Source organism: Sus scrofa, chromosome 13 (assembly GCF_000003025.6).
Source record: "Sus scrofa isolate TJ Tabasco breed Duroc chromosome 13, Sscrofa11.1, whole genome shotgun sequence".
In the NCBI taxonomy this organism is placed as follows: Eukaryota; Metazoa; Chordata; class Mammalia; order Artiodactyla; family Suidae; genus Sus; species Sus scrofa.
Window position 1 is genome coordinate 125,545,800 of NC_010455.5, and position 16,761 is coordinate 125,562,560.

Sequence of the window (16,761 nt, forward strand, 5' to 3'; positions counted from 1 at the left end):
TGAGGCCAGGGATCGAACCAGCATCCTCACGAACACTAGGTTGGGTGTTTAACCCACTGAACCACCATGGGAACTCCCACAATTATGCTTTTATATACAGAACCCAGGAGGGCTGGGTACCTGGTGTTAGTGGATAGTTAGCAGATGAGTTGATTGATAGACCATTGAATGGAAGGATGGGAATTCCTAAGTGGATGCATATTGTCTATTCCCCTCATTTTAACAGCAAAACAATGCTAATCTGGTTTGTCATCTGTGAAATGAAGAGTCAGATTTGGTGATTCTGAAAGTTACCTCCAGCTCTGATGTCCCATGTTCTGAGAGTCCGTAAGTCATGCCTGGTTATTGCCATTTGCCTCAGAATGCCTTCTTGGCTTGAAAGAATTCAAAGGGCTCCCTGGTTCATGATTCAGGATCAAAAAGCTGGTGGAGCCCTGCTGCACTGAGATAAATAAAGCCTGGGCACAGGCTGGGTGTCCTCCTGTCCCAGTTGGCAACACTTATCACAGCCCGACATACCTGCTGAGGGAAGAAGCCTCAAGCAAAACAGGTTTCGAGCTGGCTTAACAAGAGCACAACTATACATTCCTGTAAATTTCCAGGGCTGAGCAAGGGCCTGGAGAGGCATGCATGGGCCGCTATGTTACACAGTTCCAGCGGCTATTTTTGCTCACCCCATCATCTGTGGGTGTGGTTATCAGGATATACTTGTGTAGATTTAGGTCAGAGGTGAGGCCAGAAATAATTCCTAACCCAGCTTTCAATGGAGGAGAAAAGAGTGAAGACACACCATTCCTTCTCTACCGAGCTAGAGGAGAAGGTGACTAGGTTACAGTTCAAGCGAGAGAGCCTGTCTGGGCAGCAGCCACGTGCTCAGCCCTCTGCTCGGGGTAGTGGGGAACTCAGAGAGGGATGAAATGGGTCCTGTCCTCCAGGTTATACTTGAGTGAGGGAGATCAGTTAGGTACTTAAGATGATAGAGGATGTCCATGTGAATGAAGCCTGGAGAAGGAGTTGGGAAATACTTCACAAAGGAGCACCTGTATTCAGCAGACAGAAATTCACTTTGACTATGTGGGTCAGCAAGTGTTCTCGAACAGGGGTGTGGAGGGACCAGAGTCAGGGCAGTGGAGGAAGGTGGGCAGTGTGTTCAACTACAGCAAAGATGTAAAGAGAGGGAAGGGGGTGTTAAACATTCTGGAAGAGGTGGGGCAGAAGGGATCACCTAGGTCCTAGACACCTGCCTTGTTTATATTCAAACAATATTTACCCAGTGCCAATTTTTGGCCAGGCCCTGTTCCTATATTTGAGTGCCAACATCCAAGGTTAAAATGCGCCCTGTAGGCAATGGGGCCACTGGAAGATCCTGAGTGGGGAGACGTAAACAGTGCAGAGACCTTGCTCTAACTGTTTCCTTACACTTTTACAGAAAATATCAGGATGCATGCACACGTACATATACACAGAGAGCTCTGACAAATCTCCTAAAGCTAAAAAGATGTGATATAGGAGTTCCCTGGTGGTGAAGAATGTTAAGGACCCAGCGTTGTCACTGTATGGCTCAGGTCACTGCTGTGGTGCAGGTTTGATCCCTGGCCCGGGAACTTCTATATGTTGCAGGTGCAGCCGGAAAAAAAGAAAAAAAAAAAAAGATGTGCTATAGAATGCCAGAAACCAAAAGTACTTTTCAGGCAATGTAAGAGTGGGAGTCTTGCGAGCCCTCAGACCTTAGCACTGGCTTCACATGAGGTTTCCTCCTTCACTCTAGAAGGCAGGAGAGATCTCAGCCCTCTGGTCACTCCTGTGCAAACAGCAGATTTCCAGGCCCAGGATCAAAGGCAGGAAAGCGTGCGCAAAGATCGGTAGGAAGAAAAGAAACAAGTCAGAATCTGAAACCATGGAAAACACTTCTAAATCCAAAGAGCAACTCATTTTCAAGCAGTTGAGTCCTGCCTTTAAAAAAAATGCAAGCAGCATCAAAATCATTCATTTCCTTCTTCCCCTTCCTACACAGGGAGGGACTTTAACATAAATTAATTTGGAAGTTAGGTGAGCACAAACTTACTTTTGAAAGTACCCAAGAGGCAGAGATAGGAATGAATCGAGCTGCAAAACAGGCAAAGAAAGAAAGATGCTAGGAATTTAAACCTGTCTGGTGGCTTTTTGGAAGGTGACTCTTGCCAATGTGGGGAGCTGTATGGCTCTGGGCTATTTTTGAAAAGTTTTCATTTTGACTGGATCCTGGGGACTTCATCAGTCCTTTACTCTGTGAATTGTCTGAAGGCCAGGGCCGGGCTTTTATACAGAGGGAACTTTGAGGTCCTTCAAACAGTATCAATAGTGGTGACTTCCCAGAATCCCTTGACCTCTCTTTCCCTCTGTGCAGAAACTCTGCATGTTATAGGAGTCAAACTGCTAAGAAGAGCCCTGGCCTTAGCTCCGGGACATGTGGGTTCTACGTCAAGTCTAAGCCTTATCAGCCCTGAGACTGTGGCAGAGTCACGCTCTCTCTCTCTGACCTTAGTTTTCTTTTCTAAGAATCCAGGGAATCAGGCATATTATTCTTGTAGTCCTTGCCAGAACTAATGAAATGAACTATGAATTGTATTTGTACAGAAGCCAAACCAGCCAATTCAATGAATCAGATTCTTTTTTTTTTCCCCTGATATTCGTGAGAGGAAGAAATGGTAAAATAATAACTTACCATTTACCAGACACTATGCTAATGTGTTTATGTTTACTATCTCACTAGCCAACAAATTGATATCCAGCATGAAATGATTCAACTAAACCACAACAGCAATTCCTGATGGGGGACTTAGTGCAGCGGCAGCTCAATTTGTCACACCTTCTGCATTTGCACCAAGGATTCCAGAAAAGGAGGTTACAATCTTAATGATAACATTGAATGCTAAAAGATCTTGAAGTACCTTATGAATTATCAAAAAAGGTTAAATCATGCTAGTGTATGATTTTAGTGTTTAGCAACATGTTTGTAATTTACCGTTTGGAAACCAAGAGTCAGCAAATCATATAGATGGTAACCAGATGAACCAGAATTTTCCATTGCCCAGAATATCCCATTCCCTAGCCATCTTAGGTAAACAGGAATTTACGACAGCATCGAAATAATAATAGCTACTAAAGACTAGATTCTGAGAGTCTCAGGCTTGCCAACTCTCCAGCCACAGGTCAACTGCAGACCCACTGTCCACTCCAGCTGGGCATGACTGGGACCCAATCACTTTCCACTTCAGGAATCATGGGCGGTGTTTCCATGGAGTGCTGCCCGAAAAGAGGTGATCTAAATCTTGCATGAGAGATGTACATCAATAGAGAGCTTTGCCTAGAACATTGTGACCTAAAAAATTGTATTAAGGAACTCAGAATGCAGAGTCAGTTTCAGAGACACCAGGTGACCTTGTGCAAGGCACCTTGTAGATTGCCTTGCTGACTGGACTCTGCTAATGAATGGTGACTGCCTCCACGAGTCCCTGGGCCAGAGGCATGCCCCAGCCAGGGGCAAACATTCTGATTTTCACTGCCCTATTTTTTAAAGGCAGTATGCTCCTTCTATTAATCATCTTGCTGTTTGTTTGTTCTGGGAAGGCAAGCACTGATTCACAGAGGGAAATATCGCTTAGTGGTTGGACTGGAATGGTATCTTTACTGCATCTCCTTTTGAAGATCCTGCCAATTTTATTTTTTCAAGTCCCTTAAATAAATATGCCCATGATACATTTCTTGTGGAGTTTAGGGTATGGAAGGATGTGGTCCCCCTTCCCAAGCCATACATAGCTATTTTCCCATTACTGGATGAAAAGGACTGTATAATACAATGCATTTCCCTTTTTGTCTAAGCTGCTGGGAAGCTCAAAATCACACTCTGTTTCAGTAAAGTTATTATGATTCTGTTTTCTTCCTCCTCACTGTCCTCTTCTTCCATGGCCAGGTTTTAATCCTTTCTCAGTGTTTTGATGAGGCTGTTGTCTCTACATCTCATAAGTTTCTTTGGATACTTGTTGGAAGTGCCATGCAAATAAATCTATAATGTGGACTAATATGTTTTATGAGTGCTTTCCAGATGAGAAAATTTGGAAAATAAATGCTTCTTCTGAGATGAAGACTGAAATTTCACTTCTAACACAAATTAATCATTCATATCAAAAGCCTGCATATAGTGGAGTTCCTGTCATGGCCCAGCAGAAACAAATCTGACTAGCATCCACGAGGACGCAAGTTTGATACCTGGCCTCACTCAGTGGATTACGGATCTGGTGTTGCTGTGACCTGTGGTGTAGGTTGCAGACAAGGCTCGGATCTGGCCTTGCTGCAGCTGTGGCGTAGGCCAGCAGCTACAGCTCAAATTCAACCCCTAGCCTGGGAAATTCCATATGCTGCAGATGTGGTCCTAAAAAGACACACACACACAAAGCCTGTATATAGTAATAACCATGAACTTCTGCATAGTCCTTACCATTTATAAGGAAAATGCCTTCACACTTGTGGTCTCATTTGTAATTAGTGTTTTCCCTTTACAGATGAGAAATGTGAGGCTTAGAGAGATTAAGTGGCTTGCCAGAAGTCATAGAGTTAGTCAATTCAGATCTTTTGACCCTGAGCCAAATCTTTTGTTGGTCCCCACGTTCCAATATCACCTTGTCTCTCACTGGCTTCTCATTTAAACGAGCATCCTTTTCATTATCCTTCAACAAGTTTGGGGTTTCCATAATATGCCAATCAGATTGAAACAAAAGGTCCTCTTAGTGGTTATTCCTCTTGCCGAGATGGTCTGCAAGCAGCCTGGAAACCACTGATGGAAGATCTGGAGGGTCGAGCTTGAACTAGTCCTTCTAGAAAATCTGAGTTCCCTCCTGTCCTCCTGGGGGTTCCATGCTTCAGTTTAACTGACACATCACGTGCACCGATGTTGGAGGAGTAAAGGGAAAATGTGATCTCTAACGTGCTTTACTGTTGACATAAGTTATTTAAAATACCTCTCCTGGGCCTCCTGAGTGACACCCAGAGAATCAAAGCCACAGATGGTTGGGACAGTCAGGGAGAACAACTCGCTTCCGAGGGCTGCTTGGGATGGCAAAGTATCTTCTCCTTTACACTCAGAGCCACTGACCCAAGTGGGTCAGTCAGCCAACCTGCTTCACATGACTTTGAAAACAAGATAAGAGAGGCATTTGTATTTCTGTTTCCTCTCATTTCAGGCCACCCACCTACCACCAACTGCAAGTTGAAAAACACTGGGGATAGTTTGACCAGAAGACCCACTGCGTATAGCACCTTCTGGGAGGCCAATCACCCTGAAAGAGGTGTGTATCCAATAGCCTTCCTTCAGATCTTCTCTAGGCTTGGCTGGACCCAATTCTGGTTTCCCATTAGGCCTCAGATCCTGCCCACAGTCTGGGGGCTGGAGAGGCTAATCTCAAAGGGCTAGAAATGAGTCAGTTTCCACACTCAGCTTCAGGCATGCGGCTTCCTGAAGCCCAGACGAGGAAGCTCTGAATTTCAAAGAGCAATTTTTTTTTTCTTTGCATACCATATCCGGAACTGAAACCACCAATTCATTTCACTTAAGATCTCACACTACACTCAGATCATCAATAACATTCCAGAGATAAGATACCCAGGCTTCATCAACCGAGTCATTCCGTCTGTCGCTCTCGTTTCTCTTGATGCTAATGTTGCTGGCATGTTTTTCTTTTGTTTAGTCCTGATGACACAGAATTTGGAGGCCTTTGTTTTCTTCACAGGTGTTTATGAGAAGTAGAAACCAAATATCTCAAACTGTTGAGGGCCTGGCTCTGCCCATAGCTTCCTGCTTTCCCTTGCAGTCAGCTTGGCTCTGTGTGAGTATGAAGGTCCTAGACTCCACGTCTCATTGCAGCGAGCAACAGGCTTTGCTGAGAGCTTCCCCACAGAGGTGACAGGTCACCTCACTAACCAGGAAAGTAGTGCAAAGATAGAGGGTATGGAGAGATTCCTGAAAACCACCCTCAAGAAGCAGGAAAGCGATGAAAAATGTACCCATCCTCCTGATGCCAACTGATTCATCGACCTGTGGGGTGGGGGGGAAGGCTCACCACATTTTATATAGTACCTTACAATTTATAAACCACTTTCACATCCTTTCTCTCTCTTGATTCTCACCAGAACTTGTGAAATGAGCCAGACAAGCATTACCCACCCCCCAGTTTAGAGAGGAGAGAGTACCTAGCGCTAATAAGTGGAATGATGGGCTCAAGCAGTGAAAGTGGAAAAGTCAGAGACTTCAGGTGAGAAGCCAGATCTTTTAATCCCAAGTCTACTACTCTGGTAACTCCCATCTAACCTTATATATAACATAATATTACATCATAAGCCATGACCTAATGTTGCACAGTCATTTGTCGATATTTTTAAATTTTAGGTTCTTACAGGTCAAGGTTAATGGCTGTAGGACAGCATTTTTGTACAACCCTTCTAGGCCTCTGCTTTCCTTATTTAAAAAGTCAAGGAAGGCATTCAATCCTGTGTTGCTTTCAGTTCGAACATTCTGTGGGTCCCTGTGTCAGTGACTGCAGAATCCATGAGATTACCCAAAAATTGTATCCAAAGGATTCCCTATGGAGCATCAGCATTCAGGATGACTGTAGTACAAAGTAAAAATGGTTGCCAAAAAATGTAATTGTAATGTATACATGTAAGGATAACTTGATCCCCTTGCTGTACAGTGGGGGGAAAAAATGGTTGCCATGGTCAAATAGTTAGAAAAAGGCAGGATTATTCAAAATGAAACAGGTAGCTTTGCTCCAGCCCTTCTCAGAGCCTTTACATTCAAATCTACCTGGGCAGGAGGCTTTGGATGTGCAACATTCCCCTAAGTTGGCCCTAGAAAGTGCATCTCATTGAATTAGTGATCTATGTAGCCCACTCTGATAAACAGCAGGACATTCTCTGATGATCCCATTGGCCTTTTAAAGCAGCATCACAGATTTCAAGAGAAATTTTACAACCCCTCCCAGAGCTACTCCCCCCACTGCACCCCACACCAGCCCTGTACTTCCTAGACCATGGAGGGTGGTCCTCCAGGTCTGGTACTGCCTAGCATGGGGAAACCCAGCTGCACGATCTGGGTCACATCACTTCAGCCACAGAAGACTTTGTGCTAAAAAAACTCCACAGTCCATCTGCAAGCAAGGACTTCCACATGTTGCCTGAATATAGCACTAGAGGCATCTCCTTTTATTGCCTTGGAAAGTTCCTGCCCTTTCATTTCCCTGAGGGCAAGACTGCATCATTCTCTTATTATGGGAGAAGAAAGGTAGGGCTGCTAAGATTTTCCATTCTGCCTATTGCCATTCTGACTCCTGTGGCTCTTCCAGTATCCTTTCTCTTTGGGAAAAGGAATTCTAGACTCTCAGAGAGGCTCTTAGGGTATGGCAGAGCACAGAGGGGCTTTATCCGGTCTGCAACCCCTTTCTGTTTGCCTCTTCCCTTCAGTATCCCTTCCACAGGCTGTGTAGACAGCTTCTGGGATAATGTGCTCTCTTCTCAGAGGCAGCCTTGTCCCATGTTTTAACAGTTTAGATTGTTCGAAAGTTCTACACCACACTCTGTCTCATGGGAACATCCTCCCATGGTTGGCTCCAGACAAGTCTGACCCTGCTTCCACAAGAATGCAATGTGTGGCTGCCAATCTCACAGGTGACTCTACTTGTCTCAAATCCGTATCTTCAAAGTCCCATGAGCAGCATGTCTTTCCAGTCTCCAGCCCAACCTGTCTTGTGAACTAAATTTCTACCACTCCTCCCCATCATCTCTGCGCTGGAGGAAGTCTCTGTGGTACCAAAGCTATTGTTTACCTGTTTGGCTGGGAATCCTCCACTCTGAGGGTAGACTTCCTTCTCTGTGTTTAGGTCAGCAGATGCCATCTTCAAGTTTAGTGTTATGTTTCTGCTTTTGACCTCAGCCTCCCCTTATGCTTGGTTCAAGATGGCTAGCTATACGAGAGACTGAGACAAATTATCTTTAGTTCTAGAATGACGTGACTCTCCCTAGTGCCGAACTACATGGAGGAAACTTCAGGCTGAAAGAAGGCACACAGGCAAATACATTTCAAATGGCCTTGGAACTTCTGTTTTATTTGCAAGAAGAATACAATTCTTATTTTTTCCTTGATTTGGGTATATGTTCTACAGTCTTTATCAAACACCTAGGTTGTGTTTTAAGATTTTGTATGAAGATTTTACATTCATTATCTTATTTATGCCCATAACAACCATTTCAAGCCAGATATTATTGTATCATATCACTACATTTTATAAGAGCACTGTGGTTATAGGCTAGTGTTTTAATCTTTTGTTCTATTATTAGAAGCCAGGACTGCGATTCAGAAAACCTAGATTCTAACCCCTCCGTGACCTTCAGCAAGTCACTTTCTCTCTTTGGCCCTCAGTCTTTCCATCTGTAAAACAGAAGAGGTGTGGGGTGAACAAATGAGCTGCAACAACCCTAATCCTGGGGTACCAAGAAATCTTGGTCGGCCTCTCACAATCACTTGTCCATTTTCAGTGTGACCAGAGAGAAGAAAAAAAAAAAAAGAAAAACCCACAGCTGGATCCAGGAGCACAAACCTCTCTCCACTATTTGCCACAGAGATGGTAAGTGAGAAATATTATCTCAACTGAAAGGACAACATGTCCATAATCATTCAATACAACTGGCACAGTGACAATTATTTTTTTAATGTAGAAATTCTGCTTGGTTCAAGTAAAGAAATGTTTGAGAGAAAGTTCAAGTTTTGAAACTGCTAATGCCTTCCTGCGATGGTGTGTGGGACTCGGTGGGGGTGGGGAACAGTAAGCCAGACAGTTCATCTTAGGGGTAACCTCTTTGGTTTATGTAAAATAAATGACTCATATCAAATTCATTTTTGTAGGCTGCCATGCCTGAAGGAGGACCAAGCCATGCTCAAAAGAGATTGAGTCCTTCTTACAATTAATCAGCTACACCCCTGTGTTGTATGTCTTGATGTCTAATTTCCAGAGGAAAGATTGTTGTCAAACCAAATAAATGACGATGCTTTTGGAAAAGAAAAAAAAAAAAAAAAAAGCAATCAAAAGGAAAACCCACCTCTCCTCAATGTAAAGATGTCGATATGAACTCACCTATTGTTTGTATTTCACACCCACAGTCTTGATGCCTATTATCTCTGAAATTATATCAGTTTCCAAAAATCACTTGAAACACTCCTACACCTGGAGCTTTTGATAAACAGTCCAGCTCCTACAGAGAGAAGCACTTTTTGTGTGTGCATGCATGTGTGCGTGTGTGTGTGTGTGTGTGTGTGTGTGTGTGTGTGTGTTAGAGGTTGAAAGACAGAGAAAGACAAGTTGGGGGAGATGGAGAAAGTGACAGTACAGTTGTGAGTTGCACCCTAGACACCTGCGAAGACCAGAGGGGCTTTACTGTAACCTAGAAGAAAGTCAATGGGTACGGGGCTTCCCTCCATGGATCTCGCTCTTGAGACTGTAAGAAACTTTGAGGGTAATTTTACTCTGATGCTAAGAATAAAAATAATGATTAATGTTTTTGAGCACTTACAATGTTCCAGGAACTTTTCTAAGAGCTTTAATACATATGAAATCACATATTACTCACAAGTCTATGAGGCTGATACTATTATTATCACATTCTATAGATGAAAGGAAAAAAAAAAAAGAATCACAAAGAGGCAAGCTCCCCCATCTCTGGCTTATTGACACTGAATTAAAATCTTGCTGATCCCCATCAAGACTGAGGATGCCACTCTCTCTGGGAAGCACCGTCAGGGAAACAGAATGTTACCCTCCTCTGAAGCCCCAAGATTTCTCCTGGTGTTGAAGCCACTGCCTTAAACTACAGTGATCCCGGGAGTTTCGTCGTGGCTCAGCAGGTTACCAACCCCACTAGTATCCATGAGGATGAAGGTGTGATCTCTGGCCTCGCTCAATGGGTTAAAGGAACCGGCATTGCCGTGAGCTGTGATGTAGGTCACAGACAAGTCTCGGATCCCGAGTTGCTGTGGTTGTGCTGTAGGCTGGCAGCTGTAGCTCCAATTCGACCCCTAGTCTGGGAACTTCATATGCCACAGGTACGGCCCTGAAAAGCAAAACAAACAAAAACCTAATGATCTGGGCACCTGCCAAATCATCTCTGGAAGAGTTTAAGTTTTTTAGGATCAGGGTAGTATTAATATTATGGCTGTTTTCCCACAGCCATAGCAAACTGCCTGGCACTACACAGGCACTTAAGAAATACTAGCTGAATAAGTAGATGGAGAGACTCAAGTTTCAGACCCAAGTTCTCACAGTCATGTTAGAAAAATCAATACACAGCCAGCTCTCCAGAGTCAAAGCTATCTGTGACTTTTAAAATAAAACACCTCATTTATTTTTAGCCCTGTAGGGTTTTCCTCTGAATTCATTTTCACTTCTTAGATGCTTACAGTGGGTGCCCTGTCCATTTGGCCTGGGAAGTAGGTTTCAAAAGAAATACTGTAATGCAAGAGAGAAAACTTAAATCATGTCAAGTTCTGAAGTTTGTTGTGCCCCCATTGCTAATCCTGAAGTTAATTTCACCCAGGTTAAACTGACATCGTTCTTAGCTTTCAAGGAGCTCCTCATCATTTTAGAAATAGAGCAGAACTCCATTGAGAACAGAGCCTCATCCCCAAAGCATATCAGGATGATAGAGAAAACCTGAGATGTAGCAAGATGCCTCTGATAAAAGCATAATCTTATAAGAACCTCCTTAAAATAGACAATCCACCAAAACTCACCCAATTTAACCCTCTCATTTGGGGATAATGTGGCTCAGAGAGAAGAAATGAGTTGCCAAAGGTGACAAATCAGTTTTAAAAAAGAAGTGAGGATAGACTTGGGGCAGGGAACTCCTAGGTGAGAGTCTTGCCTTTTATATTTTGCTAGCCTTCATGACTGGGTTACAAGTCAGTGATACCTAAAATAAAGCCAATTACATTTGAGGCAAAAGTTTGACGTGGGTTTGAGAAAGTCCTTAGCTCAAGCAAGAGTTAAGGGCCGGGATGACGGGGTGGAGGGTGAGGGATCTCTATTTTTGACCACATGCTAAACATTTGTACCTACTAAGCATAGCAGGATAAATTAGTTGGTTGGCGTCAAAGGACCGTGAGTCACTGTTCTAACCAGCAATAAATCCAGTTGCTGGCACAGAAGGGATCAAATGCAAAATGACAGCTGAGATGGGAGCATACTGGCCTCCCTCCATCCATGGTTCTTCTGTCCCTGTCCATGCTGGTGGAAAATGTTACATTGCCTCACAGTGACGTTGAGGCTTTTAGAGTAGTTACGATCTCATAATATTGCTGGTGGCTAAAAAGCCAGCAGAAGTGAGTATGTCTGTGCAGATGACAATGACAAGTGGGTGAAGTCCCAGCCTTGATCCTGACTCAGTACCTGATTTTGGATGTGCCATATTCCTCTGTAGGCTGCGTTTCCCCCCATCTGAATATTGAAGGTGTGGGCCAGAGAATGTGAGGGTTCTGTCCACTTCCTGGATTCAGTGAGTCTAGGAATGCATTGACTCCTCCTTTCCTTAGAGTGGTTCTGTGAGTCCTCAGGCGAGCAGCCGCTCAGAAACATGTCAGTTCAGCTAATAGCTTGACGTCAAGAATTACTTTTACTCCAACCCTTGTGGCCATTTGGGAGCTGGAGGCATGCACTCATCTTAAAGTCAGAAGAATAGGCTCTGTTGCAGTCTCAGCTCCACACACAGGTGATGTGAACAACCTCAGTTCCTTTTCTGAAGGTCCGATTCTTCCTCTGAAAAGTCCGAGTAATAACACCTATTTCACTGAGATGTCTTGTGGGTCGGATGAGATTTTTAAGATGTCAAAGGGCTCGTAACCTGAAAAGCATAAGGGGTTGTGTGGGGGAGGATGAGGATGAACATGTAGATGAGGGGTTATGAACACTTTTTGATTTTCCGTAGAGATACAAATGAGCTGTAGGTTCAGGGTCAACAAGTAAGGGCAGGGACCGAGACGTGCTAGCTGACTGCCGGCGCTGGGCTCACCCTGAGAACCGCAGCAGCAGCTCCCGCCTAGCCCTCTCCTTCCTTCTCACCACCACCTCGTCTCCCCAGTCCAACAGAAAGTGACACCCCTCTTACGTCTTGAGCCTCCCTCGCCCCCACCCTCCTCCCTGCAGACCCAGCGGGAGTGTCAAATCTAAACCACTGTACAGATATTTCGCCCTCACTTCTTTAGTCTTCTAGACCATCTAAAAGAAAACAGCAGAGGCGCTCCCTTCGCCTACGCATTTCCCTTTGTTTTGAGGGCTGTGGCAGCCTGGCCCAGCGGCAGCTAGGGTTCCTGGCCAAAAAAGCAACTCCATCTCCAAGATCTCTCTCTACACCTGAGGTCTGGGTGTCAAGCAGGTCCGCTGGCATTCTTCCGGTGCTAAGTTAGATGTGCTGCTTTTGATGGGCACTGAGGAGATTGCCCTTAGTTGGAAGTCGGACCTTTTCATGCCGATCCACAAGCTGACAGAGCTGCAAAGGACATTAGGAACTTCCTGGTTCAACTCAACCCCACCCCCCGCTCCCCGTTGTTTACAGATGCACAAACTGAGCCATTGAAGAGAGAGTTGTCCAGCAGCATCATTTAGAAACAGAGCCAGAAGGATCTTTAAGGTCATCTAAGCCAAGTTTCTCCTTGGACAGATGAGGAAATTGAGGCCCGGTGATGCTAACACACCTGTTCTTGAGCTAAAGAATTAGTATGTAAACCGGTAAACTCTGGTTCAAAGTTCAGATCTCATTTCATGAGAACCACTGTAAGATACATAGCATGGCAACAGTGTACGTGAAATCTAGCTTCTGAGGATATGTAGATAAAACGGTAGGTTATTCCACTCATGTAAATTGGGGAAAATAAATTTATACCCATACTTTGGAATTCCTGTTTTACTCTCCCAGAGATTCATTATGTGTTCCAGGGTGTGATGAAAAGCATAATTAAATTTGTGTCAGTGGTTTAGGATATATGGGTGTAGGCAAAATATAGCTACTAAGAGTTACTTTGATTCCAACCCTGAAGCCTAAAGGGGCCATGCCAATGTCAATTTGGTGTCATCAGGAAGCAGCTTATCTTTGATGGTCCAAAGCTAAGTCCTACTGGGTGAAAGTTAAGCCCAGAAACAGAGGACTCTATATGAGTCTTGGACCCAAAGTCTATTACTTATTCACATCTTTGTCTGACCTTGGGGCCAGACCAGTTGTGTGCTGGTAAATGTTTAACAACTGGCTCTAAGTGGGAGGCGTACGGGGAGAGGAAGCTCTCATTTGTCATATTTTCCAATATTCTCAGTATAAATGGTCCTCCATGGCCACTTTCAAGCTACCAGTGCAACATTGCTGAATGTGGAGTTTGGAAAAGGTTCTAATATATGGATACAGCAATATTAATAACTTCAAGGACATATATGATAATAAAACTTCATAAAATAAATAGGAAGTGATGAGTTTTGAGTATTTCCTACCATTGTTTTTAATTTATTTTTATGTTTACAAGACAATTTTTTTATTAAAGTATAGTTGACTTACAATATTTCTTCAATTTCTATTGTACAGCAAAGTGACTCAATCACACAATTTTTAATAAGAGCTGTGCTTTTAACCAGTTCTCCAAATTCCTGATAATTTAACAATCATCTCTTGTGAGCTAGAACAAGTCAGCTCCCAGCAAACCACTGGGCCAGGCAGATCTGAGTTTGAATCTGGCCTTCGTTCTGTCAGCTTCGTGACAGTATAAAACTCCCTTGAGCTTTAGTTTTTTCAGCTGTGGAAGGTGATACAATAACAATAGCTTCATGGGTTTACCGGTGATGTTCAAATGAGATAATGCTTAGTACAGTAGCTATACATAATCGCTCCACAAATCACCATTAGTGCAATCCAAGCCAAGTTTATACACTAAGTCAACACTTTGCAGAGATATATTTTACAATGCCTGTTGTATATGCTCTTCAGTATTAGATGCTTTGGGGGTTCAGAGTGCCTCAGACATTACACTTGCCCTGCTCTCAAAGAGTTTACAGCCTAACAAAATGGGATAAAATAGACATTAGCAAGTATAATGCAGAGGAAGCTAGGATCACCTCCTTAAAAAAAAAAAGAGAGAGAGAGAGAAAGAAAAGAAAGAAAAGAGCTTGGGGAGGAACAGAAGGAAAGATTCTTAGAGGTGACTGCTTTTGAGCAATAGATTTCAGAATAGACTCAAACATGCAGAGATGCCCAGGAAGGGAGTGCCAAGAAGAGAGATGAAAGAAAGCAAATACAAGAAAAATAAAGGAACACAGAGGCACAGACATATAAGCCTTGGTGGAACAAAGCATATAAAGGGGGGCACTTGGGAGATTGTCAGATAGGCAAGCAACTTCCTAATCACGTTAGCCTTAAACGGTGAGGAGTTTGGTTTATGTTCGCTTAGGTAATGATCAGCCTCGAGGAAAATATTCCTCTGATACTAATCTGATTTTTTTAATTACCAATCATATTATTTTAAATATTTGTTCATTGAATAAATTTTTATGGTCACCATTCTTCTGTCCTTTAACAGGAATCGTTAAGAGTTAACCAGATAGTGAAATCCATTTTTAAACTAAGTGAATTTCCCCTGTGGAGAAAAATCGTGTGTTCAGGAATAGAAGGTGGCATTCTAATTCCCAGATGAAAACAAAATCATTATTGAAAGCCTTTGATAAATATTAGGAAGGCTCAAGCCAGTGGCAGTTTTTCATGAGTTTTGAATTGTCTGCTGCGTCCCTCTTGCATTATGCTTCACACACAAAAAAGTCATATGACCTACATCTTTATCTGCTCCCGTCTTCAGCTTCTATATATAGGCTTCGGTTATGAATGTTTTTTCCTATGAAAAGGTCAGACCTTGCACACGTACCATCAATGCAAAGCCCTGCTTATTAAAAAGCAGGCAGGCGAGTTTGTAAAAGTCATTGAAATATTACTGATGTGGGGAAAAATCTCGGCGTCTAGCTGAAAAAGAAATGGCCTCCAAACTTTCTGAGAAAGGCAATGGGGAAGCCTCTATCTCGTGATTACAAAAGCACTTTTCCTTCTGGCTAAAACGCCCTGAGGCTGGCTGCGGCGCCCGCTTACAGAAGCAGGCTGGGACACCCCCACCCCCAGCTCTCTCGTGCATGCGGGTGCACAGACTCACCTCAGCCAGAGAGACACCAAGCTCCGTTGACTCCTCCTCCACACCTCAAACCCCCATGGAACAACTGGAGGTGGAGCTGGGGAAGGTACCTCGGCCAGAGAGATGTAAACCCAATTTGGGGTTTCCGGTCTTACGCAGAGTACAGCAGCCAGCTTTGGCCAGCATTGCAACACCAGAGAGAACTGGGGGAAGAGTTGAACTCTTACTTTTAAGCCAAAAGTTCACAGGTTCAACTCCCCCTCTAATGTCAGCTGCTCCCTAGGGCCAACCTTGGAGTCTGAATGCTCTGATAAGATTGAGAGGCTTTAGGAAAGTGTCCTGCCCGTTCCATCTGTTCCCTTTCTCAACAAGGTCAAGCTCTTTCCCAGAATAAAATTATTTAATAACTAACGTGAACTGGATGTACTGCTCTCTTTCTTTAACAGGAAAGAAATTGGGGTTGGAAGAGATTAAGGGACTTGCCCAGGTTCATTCAACAAGTCAGGCTTCTGCTGATTGTCGTGTGGCCAAGGAGCTGGTACTGGGATGGGCAGTGTTGTCATAGAAAGTGGTAGGCGATGCTGTGCCTAGCCTCAGTTAATGCCTACCTGCTGAGACAAGCCTTGCAGGGGACCTTACAAAATAAGTATCACCAGGTTACAGAGAGTAAAGTGTTAAGTTGGAGGTCAGAAGAACTCTGTTACAGTTTCAGATCAGATGCCATCAGACACTTGTTCATTCACTCTCTCATCAATTCATTCAACACATATTTACTGAGACTACGCCAGGCCTCATTCTAGGTGCTGAGAATACATGTTATGAACAAAAACAAGCATAAGTTTTGATGGATGGTTACTTAGGTATACATTGCAGATTATTTACATATATATACACACATATATACATATATATATATATATATTTTTTTTTTTTTTTTTTTTTTGCTCACCCCTTCCTCTGCCCCCTAGAGTGCAACCCTCTTAGGATAGGAGGCACTTATAAATCTCACTGCCTGACATCCAGTGGGTATTGGTTGCAGGAATGATCTGTGAGATTTCTCCAGCCATTCATTAAAAAGAGATAGAGGCTTCTTAAGAGGAATCAGAGTTGAGATTCATTTGAGGCACTGCACCTATTCCTGGCTAGCAAAGTGGTTCCTGAAGCCCAGCTCTTGAGCTTTGGCTGCAGAGAGCACATAAACAGTAGCTCCTTCTTATCTTCTTTTTCTGAGCTCCTTGTCTCACCCCACTTGTTTGGACTTCCTTCCCCAAAGTGCCAAGTTTGTCTGTCTCTCCTGAGGGTCCTGAGCCCCTAGGTCCAGCCCCTTCAGACCTCCACAAAGTTCCCTTGCTAATACCTAAAGCAAGTTTTGAGGCCATGGAGGTTCCCAACACGGCATGTGTTGCGATAAAGACATTCTTAGGTTTGAATAAAACAGTGCTGAGTATGTGTAGTTCAACAAGGAGGAGAGGAAGAGAAAAGAAACTTGTTCTATCAGGAGGAGCTGTCCAAGGATAGAGCAGATTGCTTTC

The 16,761-nt window shown here is 43.6% G+C and overlaps 2 long non-coding RNA genes across 2 annotated transcripts; one reads left to right on the forward strand and one right to left on the reverse strand.

Moving 5' to 3' along the window:
• LOC106508361 lies at positions 4,380 to 9,136 on the forward strand. The gene is made up of 2 exons (XR_001304512.2): positions 4,380 to 8,654; positions 8,933 to 9,136. It is a non-coding gene; the product is annotated as an uncharacterized LOC106508361 (long non-coding RNA).
• Positions 10,399 to 15,594, reverse strand: LOC110256388. Its single transcript, XR_002337801.1, has 2 exons — positions 15,251 to 15,594; positions 10,399 to 11,919 (listed from the first exon to the last, which is right to left on the reverse strand). It is a non-coding gene; the product is annotated as an uncharacterized LOC110256388 (long non-coding RNA).